Source organism: Nyctibius grandis, chromosome 26 (assembly GCF_013368605.1).
Source record: "Nyctibius grandis isolate bNycGra1 chromosome 26, bNycGra1.pri, whole genome shotgun sequence".
Taxonomy (NCBI): domain Eukaryota; kingdom Metazoa; phylum Chordata; class Aves; order Nyctibiiformes; family Nyctibiidae; genus Nyctibius; species Nyctibius grandis.
The window spans coordinates 7,354,021-7,372,390 of record NC_090683.1 but is presented as its reverse complement, the minus strand read 5'-3'; positions in this window follow the sequence as shown (position 1 = coordinate 7,372,390).

Sequence of the window (18,370 nt, the reverse complement as noted above, 5' to 3'; positions counted from 1 at the left end):
CCAAGAGGACATGTGCCTTGTTGATTGTAGCGATTTGCAGAGGGAGATTCCTTCCACGCTTACTGTAAATCCTGAAATTAAATTGCTAGATCTCAATTTCAAATATTTTTTCAAAGCAGTCACTTCCAACTGTCACAGCAGGTACAGCAAAGATTAAGCCCTCAACAAAATAGCTATCGCTATTTGTTTTCAACATTTAAATCTATTTAACTAAAGGAAAACTACTATTTAGTGCTGCATTTCTTTTGGATTTATGGAATCTCTCTGGAAACCCACGGTTTTCTTTGTGAATTCAGGACTGTCAGGAGAAGCAGAAAACTATGTTATCTGGAGTGATTTAACTGAGTTTACTGTCTACAAATTCTTGTTTCTTTCTTCATTGGAGACAAAACTTTTCTTTGAATAAACATGTACATGTGTATATTTAAATTACATATAAAAACATCTGTTAATCTAGTTACTGTGTGGGTTTACACTCATTATTGTCTTCTAAATCAATATCTGGATTTATGAAATTTACAGTTAAGTGACCAACTTAGCCCTTTTTGCAAACTTCCTACTAATAGGTTATTTTTTGTGATAAATTTTTTTTAGTGTTTGAAACTGTTCGAATGTTTCATACAAATGAATAGTATCTGTGCTTTTCAAAACATGTAAACATATTGTCTTTGATCACCTCTGCCTTTGACAGGTTTTGAGGACACCAAGAAACTTTGCCAGCAATCTTTAAAGCCACTAAATCTGACACAGCCAACTGCCCATACTTCTAGTACAAATAATATGTAAAAGCAGCTTTTCAATTTTTCAGAATAATAAACTGCCATGGCACTACCAGAAGTCTTAAGAACACTTCCACTTGAAATTTATCCCCCCTTTCAGCTGAAACTTGTAGTATATCAAATTATGAAGTTTTAGAAAAGCATAGTGTCTGTTTCCATTTCTTTTGTCTTTTTATTGAACGTACTAATGCCGTATTTTAAACAGAATTTTACACTAGCGTATCACATTATGACTTTTGAAAATACTGAAACTTCAGTTTAAATATTTGAAAGGTAACCATTACTCGCAGCTATGGCATACTATCTTCCTTTCACCTTACTCGGATGCATTGTTATTGGGGTTTAACGTGAACTGCAGATATGCTGGATATAAAGTTGCGTATCTGGATGATATGTTTGTTAAGTTATCTGTGGTTATTCCACTTGTAAAAGACCTCAAAGTAGATAAATATCAACTTTTTTTTTGGAACGGAGATGCTGTATTCTTTTCAAAGAGCTGATTACTGTATCTACTAAGAAAAAACATCCATTACATTCCTTCTTTAACATGTCCAAACTCTATTTGACAGATGAAAAAAATGAACAGTTTAGAGTATATATTTGTGCAAAACAAATTAAAAAGAAATAATTATTTTTTAAAATAAATTATTTAAAAATAAAGGAACTTGAGAAGTGAAAAGCTATACAGTGTATTTTCCACTTCAAACAAAACCCAGTAGGTGGAATGGAGAAAGGAGAGTCTCTCATTAAAAATGAGTCATTAAATCTATTATATGTTTGACACACTGCAGATTGAGAATTCTTTCAGTCTTCTGTGGTGACAAACATCAGGATGTCCTTATGATGTTTATGCACAGAAAAACAAGGCCCTGCCTTTGCAGGACATTCCTCACTAGCTTGAGGGACAAGGCACCTTCCAGCCAGCCCTCCGCAGCAGCAGCCGCCGCCTGCCACCCACCAGCCCGCAGGATAAAGGAGTTAGCTGTGTTACTGTATGGTTTCCCACACCATACTACTTGTAGCATGCCTACAACTCTTACCCACTATGAACAAAAAAACCCACCCCCCACCCCTCCAAAAAAAAAAAACTGCATCACTGACGTTTCACAGGGCCTCTGCACAAACTCTGCTGTGATCACAGCATGGATGCAAATGTACATAAAACCTGTATGTTCACAGAGGGCTGTTCCCATTTCTTCTCAGATCAGCTAGACAGATGTTCAGCAAGCACTGTTACCCCTGAAGGGTCCACCTATCTCTCTGCAAAAAAAAAACGTGCACTTTGCCACTATAAGCTTAAATGAATGCTGCATTTAAAGCAAATTAATAATGAATAAATAATCAGTTAAAATAATTAGGACTATGCATGCCCTCTCTCTGAGCTAGATCTACCCATGTCTCTTCAGGTCTCTATGGTAAGGAAATACCACCCTCAGTTTCCTCCCAGGACATTTGAATGTGAGTGGTGTGATATTTCGAAACGGGATCTTGCAGACAGGACGTTATGGTCGGATCCCAGTTATACCAGCAGCAATAAGCTGAGGTGTACGATGACAGAGCAGTATTATTTGGGTTACAAACCTGATGTTAATAAAAGGTTAACAGCCTTTCTATTCAGGTTACATAAAACTAGTCAGCTGAAAAAATCGCCTGTGCACAGATGAGAAGAAGCTACTGTTACTGTAACTTCAGGAGCAGAAAATGTCTATGGCTCTGCTTAAACCTTGCTGCCTTCTGATTACGCTTCTGACTAAACTCACTAGTTTAGCTCTTGGCAAACACTGAAGAAAGCTGTTTTGGTAAAGAACTCTGGTGCTAACTCAGACATCCTACCCTCATCTCCAGGAACACAAAACACTGTGGGGCAGGAGTTTTTTGTTACTCATTTCCTTGTAAGCTCTCAGGCCAATTACACACTGTACATCACCTCACTGCCTCCTCCTCATTGCGGATAGACAGTTTGCAAGCTGCAGAAGTAGCTTATTTTGTGACGAAAACTTTTGGGCTCTTGGTTACCAACATAAACCAAAATCAGCTCCTCACCCAGAAAGAGGGCTAATAAATCTTCCCTTTCAAGGAAGCTGTCAACAGTAGCATAGTGCATCCTAATTCACTTAAAAGCTATTCAATGGGATCTCAGTCCGTACCCATAATTACAGCTCCTACACAGTTCTTGCTCTGGCTTTTGAGAAATAAGGTACGAGCCACCTGTGAGATCATTTTATGCTTAGGCAGTTTCTGCATGAAACCATCTGCTTATTCTAAGACTTTAGTGTTTTGTGAAGGAACATTTCACTCCTGACATCAAAGCATTTGACCCCTGAACCTCTGGTGCCAAGAAAATTTCAGGCAAAGTCTGCCGTCTGAGACCAAAATCTCTGACCTGCAATTATTCTTCGCAGAAATACACATTAGGCTTTATTCTCCTCACAGAAGGGAAGTAAGCTACCTGGGGATGTTTGGCAAGGCTTCCCATGCCTGATTCTCAATAAATAATCTGAGCACACCATCACCCACATAATGTTGGAAAGGTCTGGCAGGTCTTTCACAGGAAGCACGTGCAGACAGAGAAGCAAAACTTTCTTCCCATATAAGGCCAGTGCATATAGCCCACAGGGATACAGGTATCTCTATAAACACAAAAATATGTGTTATAGCCCTTTATATCTGTGCTGCCTCTTCTAAATACAGGAAGAGAAGCACTTTCCTTAGAGTCATGGTTTCATGGACATTTTATCTACCTAGCCAGATGCCAATGTAGCTAGCATAGACCCTAAGTTGTTTTACCTAGTTTCTGTATCCCATGACTCCTCTGTCTCTAGCCCTCAGTTTCTCTATGTCTTTCTACAGCATTAAGCTAGTGATTTTTCCAGTCAATGAAGCTTCCTGGACAACTTAAAAATAACCCAGAGGTGACTAAGAAAGTTAGTGTTGGATGCAATGGTGCCAGCTTCAACAAAGCACACAGCTGATGGTTATGCCACAGGACCATTGATTAACGCTGTAAATACTGCTAGAAGAACTATGTCTGAATTCTCAGCTGGAATGATAAACATAGGCAATCATGCTATAGCCAGCTATGCATGTGCACTGAAATGATACAAGCAACCTATGCCTTCTAGAGGAAGCTACCACTGTTCTTTGAATAGCTGTGCAATATGAGATAATGTAGATGCCCCAGATAACATGTCTAGATACCCCATATAGTTTAGAATAGCCTATATTTTATTGTCAAATCCCACAGCCCCTATAAAAGCAATTGTGATACTGCTTTTTCCACATCTAGGAGTAATAGGTATCTTTTCTAGACCTAGCAGAGAGAAGCAGGTATCTTACACTAATAAACAAATGATGCAGCAATTCTGACAACAGATACTTTATAGCTACTGAGTGTTGTCTGTATAGATGATCTGTGCAAGTGTGGACAGAAAGGGAAAAATCTTTGGCACATGGGTTGAGTCTGCATACAGACATACGTAAGTCCGGTCGTGGCATGTGAGAGCGTTGCCCTGCAACTCCCCTGGTTGCTGTTTCCTTCTTATCAATTATGAAAGCAATCCTGCAGTTTCTTTCAGAATTAGAAGCTCTCCCTTTCCACCTCCTAAAGCCAAGATTGATCATGTCTTCCTGGATCTAGGGGAGTGACACCAGACATTAATCTCTGCTGAGATGCTGCTCTGCTGTAGAAACAACAGTCTCTGTCAATGTAATTTGGAAAAAACCTAGCCTGCCATTTTTCTCTTTTCACTAGATACACCTTATCACATGGCTAGAAAAGCCTAATGTTTTGTTAAGGAGTGCAAAGGTTAACGCACACCAGATGGCAGAGAAAAGTATTTCTGTGAAAGATGGACAAGTGTTCAGCTGAAAATACATCAGGCTGGAAATCTGGGGGAGAACGATCAGAGGTTTCTCAGCATTTTATACAGGAAAAAAAAATGGTCTGAATGCAAACCGTTGAAAGTCCTACTGCCTTTTAAAGATCTCTAGAGCTGCCATGTACTGGGAACATTGGGAATTTGCATGTATATGACACACTGTGGAGACATGTAAAGCCCTCACTTAGGATATTGTGCTAGCTGCTCAGCTTTCACACAACCATTTCAGCTTTACAAAAAGAGTAGTGGAAATTATGTGTTTAGCAATGACTAGATTTTTAGGAAGAGTGAGCCATTATTACTGACACTAAAGCAGTGGACTTGGGGATGGCCAGAGCTCCACTTGATCACCTTTATCTCATGCTTCTATTGTCACCCAAAACAGACTTCCTCCCCTCCTAGCCAAGAACACCTAATGCCCCCACCTTTCAGTAGTCTTTCGCATCCCATCCAGTGGGAAATGAGTCATTTCTTCCCACTCACAGATGAAACAGGTCTGGAGGCACAAAGATGTCCTGCTGCTCCCTACCTGGCACACACCCCAGCTGGCACCGAGGATGCAGCGAGAAATGTGGCTGCATCCAGACCACACGGGGCACGTGGGGTGCCTGATAGCTATTGGAAGTGCACGTTTCTCCTCCAACCTCCCACCCCGTCATGAGCTAATGAGAAGAGTCCTTGAAGTCCCTATGTATACAGTCCTCCTGGTTGGTGGGGCACGGTGTGACTAACGAACCAAACCCTTCAGTTCACACTGTCTGGAAAACAAGAGGGCCCTTTTAGGAAAAGCTTCACAGCCAGAGATTTTGACTTAGTCGTATTCTACATGAGCAAAGCTTACAAATCCTACTTCCAGTAGAATTTCCTACCCATGGAGACAAGCACACAGAACGGATCAGGGCAGCTTACAGAACAGACACACAATTTTTCAATTACCCCACTTTCTTCCCCCACCTCTAGCAGTGGTCATATTAACTTTCAGCAGCCACTATCTCATATTTTGGGTAATTCCCTTCCCTTGAGGAAAGTGTACAGGCCCTTGAAGAAATATTATATGTCTGCATTAGTGACTGGACTCTGAGTACTGGATCCATGTAGCACTTCTAGGCAGATAGACAGAAAATCCATTTTCCTTCAGTGATTACAGTAGAAGGGCTTCTGTCTGACTGGAACTTGCCTGGTGTGGCTGTAAAATAATCTCAGCATCAGGCTATCGCCTTTCAGGCTATATTTGTGAATTATGATGGGGAGTTTCCTCTACAGTACTGGGTATGGGCAGGTGTCTGCAGAGCCTTACAGCTTCTTTTCCCCGCTCTCCCCCGACAGTGCCACGTTGGTTTAATTTCTATGAAGGAAGGATTTCCATGCAGCACCATATTTTCCCACCACTATTGCCTCCCTCTATACTCTAATTTTTTATTTTTTCTTTTAAAATAACTTTTACACAAGGATAAACAGCTGGTTGTCTGGAAGTTCCTTTGGGAACAGATTGTAAAGAGATAACAGGAGTGAGTAACAGAGAGGATGGTGACTTCATACCATGGAGATTTGAGTCATGACTTTTCAAACCTCCCTCAATCATGCTGTGGGTCCCTGGCTTTGGAAACAGACATGGCAATTGACACACTGTCTTACAGCCTTTAATTTCTAATTCGGTGAAAGATTCTGATGCCCCACAATCATACCCCATGATAATCTGTCACCTAGAGTCCCACATGCAGAGTATTTCCTATGCTTGGGAATTTATCACCAGGTGAGCGTTAGCCCAGCAATGCTTCAGTGAAGTCAATGATGAGAGAGATACCAGAAAAAGGATTGTTTCTTCCTTTCAATATTCACCACAAACATCCTTACAGTTCTATACTTTCATCTACTTTTCATTCTGTATTTCGACCCTTTTCTATATGTCTACATTTCAACTCTTTCCGCTCTATATTTCTCTCATGAGAGAAATCAAGAAAAGTGATGTAACTGATGAAGATCTGTGCACAGTTTCCAATTCAGAAAAAAAAAAAAACAAAACTATCAGATCTAGTTTCTTTGCTCCATCCACTTTTCTTAGCTGCGGGGAAGGAGAAGGACAGACCTCTGGTCCCAGTGTCAGGGTCAATAACAAATCTGGCAGGGAAGATATTTTCCAGGGAAAAGATCACTCTCCATGATAATTATTCACAATTGTTTCTGTCTGAAGTTAGTTGAAAAGGAGATTCTGGGAAAAAAGCGTAGCTCGAGAAGCTGAGCTTCATTCAAGTGTTTTGAGATTTCTTGCTCAGCTCAAGTTCTGCTTGCACACAATGTCAACTCTACTCTTCTTTCCTGCAGTGTAACTATTTTAGGCTAACTTCAGTCTATGCTTGTGTATCATTAGCTGATTTTTCCTCAAGTAATCTAATCTAATGTACTCAGACCTGTTTGCAATCTCCAGTTTTACACATCATTAAGAGAGGCAAAATAATACAGAATTTCCATGAAATTTGTGGCAAGGAAACTCATGATTTTCACACAAAGCTGGAAGCAGGCATTCAAACAAGACAAGAGCAAGTAAAAATAAAGAATACTACATTCCCAATAGGAAAGACCCAAAAGTTGCATTCCCTGATTATTCTGCCTTACATGTTCTAATGGTTGCTACCCTTATTTGTGACAGGTGGAGTCCAGAACAGAACCCAAATGCAAGTATGAGAGGAATCTGCTACTACTTTTGCCCTCAGGCAGGTTTATACATTACCCTCTCCATGTCAGTTCTTGGGGTTAGCAAGCCTCACAGCTCCTCTGAGCCACAATTGCCACCGTAAGCACTTGAAAGAGAACAGAGCCTGCCTCAAGTGCCCACTGGACTTGCTCAGCCGTGCAGGTACGCTGTGCAGTGCGTGGTGCCATCACGTTTGGGGGGCACTTAAAGATTTACTTACAGGCACCACCAGTGGGGCTGTGTAGAGCCTGTACTAGACCCACCACAAAGGTAACAAGACAAACAGAACAGTCTGATCCGACCTGGCAGGGCATTCTCACATGTTGGGAAGGAGGAAAACGGGAAGTTTGAGAGAATGGCAATAAGAAAAACGTTTAAAAAAACAAACAAGATGAACCCTCATCTTTAAGAGCTTACACTCCAGTACCAGCATAGCTGCTTTTCTATCTTTCTGCAGCAGCACTAGCACAGATGCTCCTTTATGTCAGATTTCTCATGAACAATTATCAGTATATTCTTTTTGTACTCTTCACATCCCTTTTTAATCATGTTATAGGATCAGTCTTATATACAGGAAGGAGAGAAGGACAATAGTGCCTCTTTCTTTTGCATGGTATGTTGTTGGCTGCTGGCTGCAAAGATGGTACCTTTCCCCTGACTGTACATTAACTGCTCATCAGCCCTGACAGAAAGTGCAGAGCAGAGCAAATGCAGTTGTGTGCAGCTCTAGGAAATGGCTGAGGGGGTTAAAAAGGAAAAAAGTGATGTCAGACACCACAGAGGAGATGGAGGAAAAGAATCTCCATAAAAGATTTTGCAAATAGAAAGTAAGGAGAAAAGTAATTCGAAGATAACACTCTTAGTCATAGGACTGTTTAAACATTTCCAGCATTCGTTGGATACAGATGTATCCCATACTCTAGTCTATGCATTCTACCAAGAAAATGACACAAAGTGTAAAATAAAGCCTCTTATTTAAAAGGACTAGCAGGATAGACTTGTGTCAGGTTACTTGCTGCCTTCAGGTGGCTTTAATTTAGCTGGTTCGAGTTATAGCAAAGTTATAATAAAGTTCTTTAAATTATTATCTTAAAAAATAAATGGATTAAAATGAGAATTAAGTAATGGATAATAAATTGTCTGTCTCAGGTAAACATCTTAGGCACATCTCTCCCTTGTTTATTTGCAAAAGAGAATGCAGACACAACTGGGGTATGTTTTACATTACCCCACATAAGGGTTTGTGGCATTTCTGTCTGCTCTGAAGACATGTTTATACTGTTAGGTTCCATTATGAATCTGTTTAATATCCTGTGAATGCTCCGAGTCCTTTGCACACTCCAGGCAGGAAGTCTTTAATACACATACTGAGGAGACATTTCCAACCATTCAAACATTAGATAAATAAGCACAAAAAAAGTCATTCTACTACAATAATTAAATTCTTCTCGTGCTTTTGCAAGACTTCTTAGAGAACAAGCCTCCCAATTCTAGAAGAGTTGTTCATGAAGTCCAAGAAAGCCACAAGGGAAACAAACTCAGTGGAAAACACTGAGTCATTTACCATTTGCATTTTGTAGCACCATGAGATATTAGTTAGCATCAGAGCCTCACAGCGTTCAACTCAGAGCAGGCCTTGTCTCAAAGGGATTTTGTCATTTAAAATGGGTACATATTAAGAACGCAAAAATAGTCCTACGTGCCCTCCTTCTCTAACTGTAAAGTGGGGACTTATCCAAGGCTGGAAGGGCGCTAGTAAGAGAACTGAGATGTCTGGAGCCCTTGTCTGGTAGATCAAGGACAACACCTTTCTTATCCTGATGTTATTATAAGGAATAACTGTACTCATCTTTGAGAGATGAGAGTCTGACCCACAGCATCTCATTACTTCTTATACATAATAATTTCTTCTAAGCATTTGGACAGTGCCCTTAATAATATGCCTTAACTTTTGGTCAGCCCTGAAGCGGTCAGGCAGTTGGACTAAATGATTGTTGCAGGTCCCTTCCAACTGAGCTATTTATTCCAGTTGCAGTTGCTTCGCCATCTTTTACATATGTGAAGAATATAACTCACCATTGGGAAAACAATACAAGGGTAATAAAGTTAGATTTGGAATCTGTGTATAACTTTAAATATGAAGCTTGGCTTGAATTTTCACTTTCCTTCACAGTTGCTAGGGCCAACTTGACTAGCATTATTTTTAGGAGAAAAATGAGCTTTTTACAGTCTTCTCTCTGCTGTAATTTCATTGTGTCTCTGCCAGAATCAAGATGAGATGATGCCAAGAAAAAGGATGAGCTCATTGCATTTAACAGTATGAGTTTTCACAAATAAAAACTACATTACTCTATTGAGAAGCAGGCAATGGTAGACAACAGAGCTAAAGGCAGGTAATTTTTATTGGAAACAAAAGGAAAATGCTTTATTCTGCAGGTGTGAAACTGGCTGCTAATGTTGAGAGTGCATTTCTTGAAACACTAAATAACTTACCCCACCACTTGCCAGACTGGCACACAACTCACTAATGGCCATATTTACCTGTCCTACAGCTGCTTATGGGAGAGTGATGTTCAAATGCACTGAAGCTTGGCAGCTCTGACTTGCTTTCATGACATTTGTTCCTGTTTTATTGGACTCTGCCAATTATCTTTAACAATTTTCTAAGAAAGTCAGATGCACAGTCTCTTATACAAGCCCCATGCAATCTTTGCAACGTGTTGCATAAAAATGAAGGAGTCTTCAACAGTGAAAGACAGTTTGGATATCTATAATGTACACCTGAGCTCATGATGTGTTTGAGTGGTTGGCTGGATTTTTGCACAAGGGCTTGGACAGGTAAAACTAAATCATTTTTTGCAAGGTAGGTAGCCATAGGTGTCAAAGATTGCCTTATTCTCTATGTGACCAAATTTTAAATAAAACTTAAAGATACATAGTTTTCCTTTATCCTTATGGAAATCCTTTAACTATGCTGCCAAGTATCCCATGGATCCTGTTTAGAAAGCAACATAAAGATATGACCCATTCATTCTCCTTCACTCTTCCTGCAACATAACCGTATCAGAGTCCCCTGTCGTTTTCCCAGTGGTGTCTGCTCCAATGTCTCACTGACACGGAATGACCTAATTTGTTATGGCTGGTAAAGGACTGAGAGAAATGAAATCCAGGGTCTGTAGTTAATTGGGGTCAGGTTGAGATGATTTATGATCTGAGGAATGTACTCACTCTTGACACTATCATACAAACAACAGTATCAACTGGGCTCAGCAGCCTTTGGAATCAAGTTAAAATTGGGATTTTCAAAAAAAAAAAAAAAAAAGGCAGGTAGAGTAGTGGGCAGATGAGGCCATATTTGATCTACAAAGCCAGGCACTTTCTCTTCCCACACTGACAATCAGTTAGCCTTCAAGTCCTGATTTATCACAACTCAGAGGAGAGATGTTGCCAGGAATGGGTCTATGCCAAGAAAATTTCATCTGTCTGGAATCTGACAGGAAGAAAAAAAAAAAAAAAAAGAAAGAGGTTTGGAAATTTCAGAGGAAAGTGGGATTTTTCCTAGTTACAATGTCTCTGTGTTCACTGAGCCAGCTCAAGTTAGCAAGTTACGCTCACAGAAAAATAGTGTCAAATGTTTTTCCATCACTCAAGAACCTTGAGCTTGCTCCCAAGTCAGCAGGCTGTGCAGTGTAACCCATGACCCCAAACAGCAGGAGCCTTCAGCAGATTCCCCCATGCCTTTTGCTGTACATCTTAAATCGACATCTTTCTTTTCTCTCCGGGCTTTACAAAAGGATTACAGAAGAGATACTCTATTTTCAAGTCCAAGGCACTTTAACACACTTCAGAAGTTAAATACAACATGAAAATAAATTCATTCAATACTGATTTTCTTTGAAAAAATTTCACTGCTGTTTTCTTTTCTAGTTATGGCTCTGCTTCTCCATTCTTGCCAGCTTTGTGTGCTGTTCTTAATTACACAAGATGCAACCATTCTTGAGCCTAGTGAAACCAGTGACTGAATACAAACTCTGGGCATACCCCCTTTTGCCCTCCAATACCAAGAGGTACTTCAGAAAGTTTGGAAAGCCCAGCAAGGAGCCCGAGTCTTACAATCAATCCTGAAAATGTCTGATTTCAGGAACCAGACAGCATTGCCCCTAAAGCAACTACAAATGGCTCTGCCTTATCACATCACAGAAGAATGATAGGTGCAAGACTGACAATGATCATGTTTTGTAAACAGACAGAGATGCTGTTCAAATTACTCTATCTGCTGCTCCAGATTCCTCCAGACATTAGTGAAAGTTTTAACTTTAATGCATTCTGTGAAAGACTGGAAATATGTGGTATATTGAGTCTGCAGCCATTGGGAATCAGCCTGCTGTGTACTGCTTTTCTAGAAGACCAGAAAGGAAGCAGTCATCTCCTGATAGCATGTTATTACTGAGAGCTAAGCACTGTACAAACCCTGAAGACTTAGTTTTGTTTCTTTTTTGTTGTTTTGGTTTAGTTTTTAATCTCCATTTTTTTTTTTTGGCATTCAGACAATAGTCTATGAAACAACTTGAGGAGAGCAAAAGCACTAACAAAGATTGAAAATCTCACAGACAACACTTTCCTACTCCTTCCAGCACTGACATACCTCCCAGACAACAGGAATATGATGTGGTACTGCAGGTCTTGGGCTTTTTTGGTCTTTTGTTTTAAAAAAGTTTAAAACCCCCCTATAGATTATGGAACTGTGCATTCATGTTACTCTAGCCACCATATTGACTGAGATACAGAACAGCATCTTTCATAGGTTTAATAGCTTTGTGTTACATAATGTTAGCCTCAGCTCAAAGGATTTGATATTCCATTTAGGAAGACAAATTCACAATTATTCTAGAGCTACAAAGTGCAGAGGAGCACCTTGAACTGGACAAAAACAGCACCAAGAGAAGAGAAGACAGGAGTCACAGGAAAATATCGTCCACTCCGAAGACTAGTCTACCTGAAAGTAAGCAACACAGCTGAACTCATTGTTTTGGAACTCATGTTATTCAAGAAAAAAATGAAAGTGAGGTAAACTCATTCCAGCACACCCACCTTTTTCTATGCTACCACTTCCCTAGCTATGAAATAGGAAGATTTCGTCAGCACCGAAGTCCTTTCACAGGAAAACTTTGTCCAAAGATACTATTTTTTTTAATCACAGAAAAATCATCTCTGTTCTGTTAATGTCCATCAAAATAGGCAGAGGAAGGGAAGGAGAGAAAGAAAAATTGTTGCAAGCCCAAAAGTGGTCATTATAAGAACTCTCCACAGGATCCGGTGCTCCTTATTGAACCCAATCTTGCTTACACATGCCTTCACCTGCTGGCTAAGCAGAGTGCATTAACCCTTTACCTTCCTGTGCCCTAAGGGGGTCTTTGCATACTCTTCCACAGGGATATGAGTCCAAAACATATAAAGCTTCTTAGGAAAATGAATTCTCACTATGGAGGGGTGCAAAATGCTGTATAAGTGCAGACATTACCAACAAAGCAAAAAACAGCCTACACTGAGTCCTCTATGCTATATCTCACAGACTTCATCTAAAGGTACATGCTGAAAGAGCAGAATAGCATGAGACTGAGTCATACCCTGGCCCCAGTGAAAGCCCAGAGCACTCCAGTTCCAGCACAGGGAAAGCCAGGAATGTAATTTTGTCCTTGTAAATCTTTCTGACTCACTATCATCTGCAAGACTGTCAGTGGATGCAGAGTGTGGCAATAACTACATTTGGCAGTGCCCTTTGCTACCTGCAGTTTAACTCCCAACCAAGCAGACCACAATAACATGGGGTATTTGTTCAGCTGTGCCTCTCTTGTGGATCCTGGGGAGAAAAGATATGTTCTGACCTCATTAATCACTTCATTCTTTGCTGGAGTAAACAGGAGGAACCACAGGGGGTTGTCTTTGCTCAGGAGGTTCAGCAATACATAGGGTTTGCGGAAAGAGACACCTTCACTAAAAGAGCACTAAGTTCCTTCACTGGAAGGAGGAGATGAGCTGGGGTGACTACAGATTATAAAGGAAGCACAAAACAGGACTGAGCCATGGTCAAACAACTCCTTTCTGTCCCTCCCAGCAGATTAAGCAGCATCTTGACTGGCATACCCTGTGCTGAACCCAAGGTGGGAACTGTTTCTTACCACACAGACATTAAAAAGAACGTGGATCAGCTACTCCCTGCTCCTGTCTGATTTGTGTCAGAGGAGCAAGGATACACTCCCACGCTGCAAAAGCTTCTGGGATCCAGGGGTTTGGGTGTGGATTTTTTTATTTCCTGCTCTAAAGTGTATATCTTCCCCCATGAGGCACAAAGAAGTGCCCCTTTCCATGAAGGCCTCTGACACCTGAGGCGAGGACAGCATGGAGACTTGTTTTTCAGGATCCAGGCATACTCTAACTTCACTTTTCAGACCACTGCAAATGCCGCAAGTTAGGAGAGAACCATGATATCTTTGAGCCTCGGCTGCTGTGTTGAATGACTTAGATGTATTGATACTGGAGCGATCAGGGCCACTCTATCTCTGAGAGGGGCAAATAAGACAAGTTGACGCAGCATTTCAGGGAACCACCATCCCTGACCTCGTTTTAGTTGGAAGCCTCTTAAAGCCAATGAAGTATTTTTCCTTTGCCCAAGTCTGCAAAAGGATTAAACGCCAAGGGAGAAGCAAACATTTGGATGATGGGGAAGGGTATATGGAGTGAAAGTTCAAAGCAGCCCAGTGCTCTGCTGTGTCACTAATATTAAACACATGGCTTTGCCAGGCCCTGTACTCCACAGCTTCAGCAGCTTTCAGAAGGGGCTGTCACCGTCTCTCATAAAGGGAAGTGCTCTGAAAATGAGAAAGATGCTGCAACAACCTGACCAGACAGCAGAGCTCCCTAAGAAGTATCTGGCCAGTACATCACCATGAATTTACACTGAAAACTCTGACAAACAGAAGTAATTAGTAGGTGCTTTAAAATATTGTCAGAGTTGGTTGGGAAATTTATCAGTTTTTTTCTTGTGAGCAATTCCTAAAACATTCTTACACTGAAAATTACTGCAAGGAAAAAATAAAGGCTTATTTCAAAAACTTGGATTATTTTTTTTAAATTTTGGGCTTCTAAGAAAAAATAATTTCTGTTCAGAGCTGAGGATTTTTTGCACTGTTGCTGCCCTTTACATGGAAGAGAAATTACAGGGGGAGACATGGGATCTGGCCCAGCAGGCAGCGGTGCATGAGGGCCTGCAGCTCCAGCAGGATGTGGCCTTTGATCTGGCGGGACAAGGCTGTTTCTCCACATCTGCTGCTCAGGAGCCTCACCATCCCTGCACCCCGAAGCATGCAGGGCTGCCCCCTTCCCCAGCTCCAAGGAGGGCACACGTCTTGGCCAATGGTATCTCCTAGTGTCTTTTACCATTACTTACAGTCAGGTTAGGAGGGGATTTTCCTAACTTCCCCATATAAATATATCCACAGTCACAAAAAGATGACACTATTTACTCCTTCAAGACCAAGAGCGGACGGACTATTCTGTGAGGCACATTTATGCTGACTTCAAATGGCTTTCAAATAGAGAATTTAAAATTAATTTCATATAAAATACATATTATATATGTATATCTTTAGGTTTTCCGTATGCCATATACCAGTTTGTCCGGCAAAAAAGCATGAACCCCACCCCATCAGGGGCTTCATTCAGAAAATGTGTTGTGCTCTAAATGGATGACTCACTTCCCCTCACTAAGCACCAAGTTCTCTCTGGCAAGCCTGCTTGGCCAAACACCAGAACTAAACAGTTTATAAAGAAAACAAGGTAGAAATCTGATAAAGTAGGATCCTCTTTTCAGACTTTCAGAATCTGGAGTTTTAATATAATTGTTACTACAGGAAGAAAAATCTCAGCTCCTGCAGCTCCATGACCTTCCAGTCCCAAGGCAGCTTCTTTAGAAAATAAGTTTTCTCAAATTGTAATTCTACGGATTTTTCTTTACTACTTTTAAAAAGGGTATGCAGAGGTTACACGTTTTTCACCCAGGCTCCTGGTGTTTACAAGCTTTCTCCCAGACCCCTGCTCTTTTCTGCTTACATGTAATAAAAAAGTCAGAGGCAGCAAGTGAAGAAAAAAGCAAAAGGGGCTAAGTGTCCCAGGGGGCAAATTTGGTCTATTACTTCCAATACTTTTAAAATTGAAAATGTGGAAACAGATTTGACTGATATTTCTGCTTCCACACGGATGTTGTTAGCTTCTTTACTGTGATTTATGCACAAGAATAAAGTCTGTATTGGTTGATCAAGATCTAGCTCTGGATAACTAATTTTCCTAGATACCTGACTCATTTTGCATCACTGAATTTCTCTTCGTTTTTACGTAATGAATGGGGATGGCAGATGATCTAGCGCTTTGTAAAAATATTTTACAAGTTAATTGAGCCAAGTTAAGCTTAGCTGGAATTCAATGCATAGCATAATCTGAATTATTAGATTTTCAGGAGGTCTGTGTTAATAACTTCTTTCAAGATGCCTTTCCCAGTTTTGATTTAATTACGTTCCCATGTCTGTTGGATTCCTGTTTAGTTTCTGACATAACAGAACAATTTCCTCAGAAGAGGCTATAGCAAGGCAGAGACTGCTTTTTGTCTTCTAGCCTTAACAATCCATCAATAGTGTCTAAAGCTAGACAATGGAAAGCTGCTTTTGGGACCAAAAGAAGAATCCTATGAGAAGTGGAATATGTATTTTTTCAACTTCTTTTGTTGGGTGGATTATTTTGAATTTGAGTGCCAGAAAACTCTTTCCTTCATAACAGACTCCTGTGTCCACCAGATTCATCTTCTGTACTGTCTTAGGCTCGAGATGCCATGCTGATTACTAGGCTTCTGGCTGACTTTAGCATAAAAAAATCTGAGTGAAAATTCTAGGTATACTGTGAATTGACTGTTTGGCAGGTGGGGAAATTAGTTCAAAGTCCTGCAAGATGAGTCTGTCACTAGACCGTTATCACCACCCACACTGTTGGGCACTCTGCAATTCCCTGTTGTGAACTTCTCAGCTGAGCCTGAAAATCTGACTGCTTGCCCCGGTATCTCTGCCGCATCTCTCTCCCCGCGACCGTGCGGTTCCCCGGGCGGAGCCGGGCTGGCCGCATTGCCCTCTGCTGGGCTGCAGCGGCGCCGACGGCCCTTTCCTGGCGTCACAGCATTTGGGGGGTTAAAAGTCTGCTGTGAGTTTTGTGGCTTCTTTCCAAAAGGTTTCAGTTAACACCAAAGGTCTCCTTATAGCTCACTTGCTTTAATAGATTTTTCCCATTGACTTCTCACTTTATAGACTATCATTTCCTTTTCTGCAGGGGAGCTATTTTCTGGGTCAGTGATCCAACAAACTTAAAAGGGATTTCATTGATTAGGTTTTATTGGTGGTTACTTCAACCGTAATGGGATAAGCTGCTAGTACCTGCTAACAGCTGTGTGTCTTGCTTTGGTATCCTGGCTCTGCACATCTGCAAGTGAAGTCTGGGTTCCTCTCTCCTACCTTGATTGAGTGCTTAGTAATTACTAGCACCTTCTTTACCTCCTTACTACCTCGGTTGCTTTTGTCCTTATTCATTTCAGTACAGCAAGTTAGCTGCATGGCCAAGTGTTGCTGACAAAATCCCCTACTTTTTGCATGTGGCACCTTATTCCAGTAGTGTCTCTGAGTTTATCTCTGGTCACCCCTGCAGTCACAAAAATATCCCCCAACTGAAGAGCTGCATACCAGCCAGCATCACATGAACAGATGAAACCAGATCACCATTTTCATGGCAAAACTGAGCAGAGTGTTCTAGGGTAGATTTTTTTTTTTTTAACAGTGAAAACTGAGGAGTAGAGCCAAGAAAGGAAGAGCAGAGCTTGCAGACCTGACTACATCGAGGAGCCCTCCTCTTGTACTCTTGCCTTTTAATGCTTCATACTGTTGCCTTATCCTATGTGAAAGGAAGGTGGGAGTCATGTCATGTCTGTTAGAAGCACAAATTGGTAATCAAAGGCGGCATTTCTTCAAATGCCTTACAAAAAAGGTACAGCTCCCTTTCAACTCCTGAACAATGCAGGCTCCATGCTCTAAGCTCCTCCAAGCTTTTCTCAGCATCATATTCTTTATTCTGCTCAAGCTGCATGGCTCTCTTACAGCCTCCCAGGCTTTACCCCAAACCCATAACACTTTGCAGAGTGATGGCCCATGCATATCTTTCACCTGCATATGCCTTTCAGTGCCTTTGTTTTAAGTGGTAACATGTAGACATTTAGAGGAAAGTTGCTATGATTTCTGCAATTAGAACAATGAAGCTGTCAAACTGTATTATAAGAAAGCAATTACTATGATTATAATTATGATAACCTTCGTTGCAAAAGAATTTAACCCAATCCTTTCCCCCTTCTAGTCAACTTCAGTACCCTGCAAGCACTAATTAATGATGCATCTCAAGTGTCCATGAAGTATACAAATACCTCGCCCCTCTGCAGATGAGAAACTGAGGCACAGAATTTGAGAGAGCTCACCCAGATACAGACAGTGGTGGAGTCACAAGCAGGACTCCTCCCTGCCAGTCCCTGCCCCAATGTTCCTCCCAGCCCCACAGACAGACTGGTGAGTTGCTTGTGTGCACACATGCTCCTGATATGGCTTGAGGGATGCCATCTATGACCTGATACTAGTTTAGCTTTTTTGGTTTTGTTTCTGAGCTTCATGAAGGCACAAGGCAGGACCCAAGCTGTCACAGCAAAGGTACAAGCCATACTAAAAAATGAAGCAGAAGAGGTGGTACTGCCTGAGCATAGTGTAAAATCTGTAAGTACCAGCAAGCACAGTTATCTTCAACGATTGTGAGAAACTGATCCTTCAGAGCAACAAAACAAGTGATTTGCAACTTGCTACTTCTAGCTTAATTTCCTTTCCTCTAATACAGCTGCTTTCCTGGCCAGAAACTACATGCTTCTCTTTGTGCTAAACAAAGTGCAATGG